Source organism: Polypterus senegalus, chromosome 9 (genome assembly GCF_016835505.1).
Source record: "Polypterus senegalus isolate Bchr_013 chromosome 9, ASM1683550v1, whole genome shotgun sequence".
Taxonomy (NCBI): domain Eukaryota; kingdom Metazoa; phylum Chordata; class Cladistia; order Polypteriformes; family Polypteridae; genus Polypterus; species Polypterus senegalus.
In genome coordinates, this window is record NC_053162.1 from 107649720 (window position 1) to 107655375 (window position 5656).

Here is a 5656-nt window from a genome sequence, read left to right on the forward strand (position 1 = left end):
TATTTTATATAAATCAGGTAAATCTTTTATGGTGAAAGAATTTAATTTGTTTATAAGAGGATCAGTATTGGGGATATGTAATATATTATTTCTAATATTATTAATTTTTTGATTAAAAAATACAGCAAAAGCCTCGCAAGTTTCACAGGAAGTATTTTGGAGGAATTCTATTGAGTGACCTGGGTTTAGCAGACGATCAATTGTAGAGAATAAGACTCTGGGATTACTAGCATTGTTATTTATAATTCTAAAGAAATAACACCGCCTTTCAAGATGTTGTTATTTTAACCTTCAATATCTAATAGTGGATAATCAGTTTAGTTTTTCTCCATTTACGCTCAGCTCTCCAGCATGTTCTCTTTAGATCAGACACTCTTTGAGCCTTCCATGGTATAATAGTGCTAGAAGATTTTTTAACTGTCTTTTCAGGTGCGACTATGTCAGCAGCAACTCTCACCTTAGTATTAGTATAAAATTTTCCACCTTACTATTTACGTTATTCTCACTATTGTAAGCACTACAAACGAACTGGTTGCTTAGAATGTTTATAAATTTTGAAGCTGCTGCTGATTCAAAGAAGTGTTTTTTAACAATATGCTTCTCGTGAATATTTTTTTTAACATTATTTCTATATTAAATAGTAAAGAAAATCCATCCATTATCCAACCCGCTATATATCCTAACTACAGGGTGACAGGGGTCTGCTGGGGCCAATCCCAGCCAACACAGCGTTCAAGGCGGGGAACAAATCCTGGGCAGGGCGCCAGCCCACTGCAGAGTAAAGAAAATGATAGACCAATATCAATGATCTGCTTCACATCAACTTTTAGTCCTTTAGTAATTACCAAGTCTAACATATGCCCTGCTTTGTGTGTTGGCTGACTAATGTGCTGGCTCAAATCAAAAGAGTTCAGGAGGTTCATGAATTCTTTAACTTTTGGGTCACACTGATTATTGATATGAAAGTTAAAGTCACCAACTATTAGGAACATGTCATAGTTCATAGTTACAATTGATACCAAGCCTGAGAATTCTTCAAAGAAAGATGCATTGTATTTAGGAGGTCAATACATGGACAACACTAGAGACTAAGAAACTCCATTATTAACAACAGCAAAATACTCAAAGGACTTGAATTTACCAAAACTGACATCTTTACAGTTTAACCGGCTCGAGTAAATGTTTGATAAACCACCACCTTTCTTAGCTTGGTGATCCACATGAGCAAAGTTATTATTCAGAGGTGCAGATTTGATTATAACAGCCGCACCATCAGAGCTAAGCCACGTTTTACTTAATGCAATAAAATAAATGATCTTATCACTAATAAGATCATTGATGGAAAATGACTTGTTGTTTAATGCTCTAAACATTTAATAAAGCCATATTTAATGTCTCAGAAGAACTTCAATATAGAAGTTAAGTTATTTTTATTAGAGCTGCTCTGTGCATATTTTTTATTTAATCTATTGTCTGTTTTAATAGTTTTAATATATTGTTCATCCAGAGGTGTAATTGTAATCGAATTATTCATTTTTATGCTGCACTGTGTAGATTTTTTACATGCATTGAGGTTACGTATTAGAGTATTAATGCAGTGCACTTTTGAGGAAGATTTTATTACAGAATTATCATGTCCTAGAAAAGCATTACGGAAAGATTTAGGAGTAATAATAGAGAGTCAAGAGAGACAAATTACCTTAGAGTTATTTTAGAAAAGGACCTGGGCAGCGATTCTATTAGGATGCAGATCATCCCACTTGAAGAAATGCGGCCTCACACAGAAGAGGTCCCAGTTGTCTACGAACCTGATGTGTTGTCCTTTGCAGAAGCCTTTCAGCCAGATGTTTAATGCCAGCAGACGACTGTAATACTTGTTTGATCTTCTAACGAGAGGTAAGGGACCCGAGATGAAGATTCTTGCAGCCGGTATCCTCTCCTTCGTCGCTTTAATTAATGCTATGAAGTCTGCCTTGAGAATCTCCGACTGTCTGTATTTCACGTCATTTATCCCGTGTATTACAATGGATCCCACTGCCCTGTTCTTGTGCCTCTTGAAGACTGAATAGCGTTCTTCTCATAATATCTCAAACACGAGCACCAGGAAAACAAGACACAAAACATTTCTGATTAGTGCATGAGATGTTTGGTCTCATACAATAGAATCACAAAAAGAAGAAGCCTTTGATTTTGGTCTGTAATAGGCAGCCAATGTAAAGTTTTGCTACCTGTAAAAGATATCGCTGAAGGGATATAAACAGACAAACAAACGCTGGTGAATCTTGTCTTCTTGGTATCTTGTTGTCACTTGAATTTTTAGTTATTCAGTTTTATTCTTGAATAAAAGCACACTTGTTTCATTATACCTTTGCAAAAGTTTATTTTATATTCCAGTAACCACTTGAATGAGATCATATTTGTCTCTGCCTCTCATTCCCTAAAAAAAGTGCAACCTTGGCATATTCTTGATCAGTTCTGGTAATTTTGCTTATTGATTCTGGTGCCTTCTTGGTTTCTAATTTATTTTTATGGGAAAGGCATGACATAATCTTCCCTCTTGAAAACACCTTCAGAGCTTCCTGGAGTATTCCTGCAGAGACCTCTGAGGATGCATTTGTCTCTAAAAATAATGTTTGTTCACATTTGCTAATGACAGGGGATAAGATGCCAGCTATGAAATAATTGTGTAGGGCATAGTGAGTCGAGCTCCAAGATCAGAGGGGCATGATCAGAGACAATAATAATTAATTATTAATAATTAATACTTACAAAATTAGATTGTGGGCAATAGATTTTTATCAATGTACTAGTGAGAAGGTATGCTCTCTTAAATTTAGATTTAAGAAGCTGCATGGGTCTGATAAGTTATCCATTACAAACTGTGTGATTGTCTTTGCACTATTAGATGTTATTGCAATTGCTGTTTAAACCCAATTAAAGTTTCACAACAATTATAATTTTATGATTTCTCATATTGGGTATTGATGCAAACATGTTCTGGATAGCATTTCTATCATCCACATTAGGTGCATAAAGATTTATCAAAATTACTTTAGATTTGAATTAATTACCCATCATCATGACATAGTGCCCTATAGGATCAGATGCTACATCTGATGCTACAAATGAGATTGTTTAATGTATTAAGATTCCCACTCCTCTAATTTTCTTTGTATAGTTAGAAGGAACAATTTGGCTGATCCAATTACTTTGCAATCAAAACTGGTCCTTACTTGTTAAGTGAGTCTCCTTTAACAATACTGTCTTAGAATTTAGGCCTGTTAGGTGGGAGAATACTTTTTTCTCTTTAGATTGTGATTGAGACCTTTGACATTCCAGCTTACAAAGTTCACTGTTAAGTCAGAGAGACACCACTTCTGAAGTTTTTAGGACATTTAGTAATCTCAGGTGCTGCACGCCAACCCTCCCCTATTTTGCCTTTCCAACTGAGGCTAGACCACTCTTCACAGAGTCCTAGTCCTCTCAAATGCCAAGAGACAGAGCACAACCAAAACAAAGCAAACCCACAGCAGCAGTATGTTAAGCATTACATTGAAATATCTTATGATAGTACAGCCTAGATACAATAAAACTAGTGTATGGTGTTAAACAGTCTCCTGAAAAAAAGGACAATTTTTAAGTCTAATAACACTTTCAATGACTACAGTTACTTAATGGTTATCCAAATACTCATATATTTAATAGAATACATTTTAATATGGTAACTGAAAAAGTGGCTGAAAAGGATATAGAATGTATAGCTAAGACAAATGTTACTTTAAACATAAACCAGGTTGCAAGGATAATCTTCTTTGCATTAGCAAGTCACAATATGACTCATGTTCATATTTTAAAGAATGTCAGGATCAGTCTATTTTAGCTCTTTTTCTGGTTCCTAAAGATATAGAAATAGCCATCGACAATTACTTTCAGTTTGGGTGGAAGCAACAGGTTTTATCTGATTTCAGCTTTGAGTAAGTGTTGTTCAGTGCTGTAAAATACAGCTGTTAAAGGAGAGGAATCTTGGAAAATATGAATGTAGTTCTCAAATATAATCTGCTCTCTCTGTCTGAGAATCATTATAAAATTTTCTTTAACCTTGTAGTTTTTCGAATTGGACAATCAGACTTCTAGGGTTTTAGGCATTCAATCAATGTATGCGATAAGCTGCTGAGATCTCAGTGTGTGGGTTTGGACTTTCAAAGTTTTCAGGAAGTTCTTTGATTTTGATATTGCTCCTTTATATCTATCTTCAAATGCTGCTAATTTATCACAAACCACTTTGCATACAGATTCTACTTCAGTTGCTTTTTTATGCTGTAAATGTACAAGAAGCCAGGGAGAAATGATTATGAGGGACCGTCAGCCAATATCTATTGTAGAAAATATAGGTCTCAATGCAATTATCAAAACTCTTGATTCATGCTAGCAAATTCCAAATTGCAAGTGCTTAATTGAGACCCCATATGGAGACTTCCAAAAGTATTGCTATCGGACTCAGTAGTATTGCCTATCCACCTTAATAAAAGGATAAGGGACATCGTGACTTTGCATTTGTGTGTCTGTCCAGTTGCTATTTCTCTATCTTTCCAACAGATGGCACATCTAGTTTTTAAACACCTTAAGAATTGGATATCTCCCATGGTGTATTCTTAATAGGTTATAGAGTTTTCCACTGTATACTAAAGTATTTGGTTGAAGAGAAATTGCCTGAATACTTTTTCAAGATTTGAGCTCAGCATTCAATACCATTTCTCTACATAAGTTACGCCATAAACTGATGGACTTAAACATAAACACAGCTATGTACTGTTGGATTCTGGACTTTTTAAGAAATCACCACACAATGTTTAAGCCTCCCCACAGAGAAGCCCATAGTCAAAGGGGGAAACTAAAGGTGGAGAAAAAAATCGATAAGGGATTTGTAGGTCGCAAACTCGGCCTTCCACAGTCTGCACTATGACCTCCCACAGCCTGTAGAAAGACAAGGAGAAGAGCAGCTGTACAGTTTTTCCAATTCAAAAAAGAAAAGGAGCTGCAAACGATTTCTAACATGGAATCAGGTATGGACTTGCCGAATAAAAAGCTATATATAGATCCATTAAACAAAACTAATGAGATACACAATTGTATATAGCAAATCCAAGTGTTTTGTGTTTATTGTAATTATTGACATATCCTATTTTTAAGCATATCGTTTAAATTATTTTTTCCTTCTTGTTTTATTTCTTTTTAATATTTGTCTTTTTATTTCATCTGTGTTAACTTCTTATTTATGAAATGTTATGTAGCATATCTGAAATGTTAGTGTACAATATGAAAGGTATTTCATTAACTTTTGTTAAATATCTTATTTAACTTGATTGTTCCGTAGTTAAGTTAGATATTTGTAAAAGCACGATAGCACATTGATAAAATTCGCTGTGGTATTGTTCCAACTGACTATGAACTTCCTACTGTTAATCATGGTATTGTCTTGGAATCATTTGATCTTGTCTCACTTTCACAGTTAAAAAGAACTATTGACACCCTTAAATCAGCTCTCAGTCCTCTTGATATTGTACCACCATGCCTCTTAGTTGAAGCTTTTGATGTTTTGGGTCCATCTTTACTAGCCATTATCAATGATTCTATTAGTGTGGGGCTGTGCCCTAAT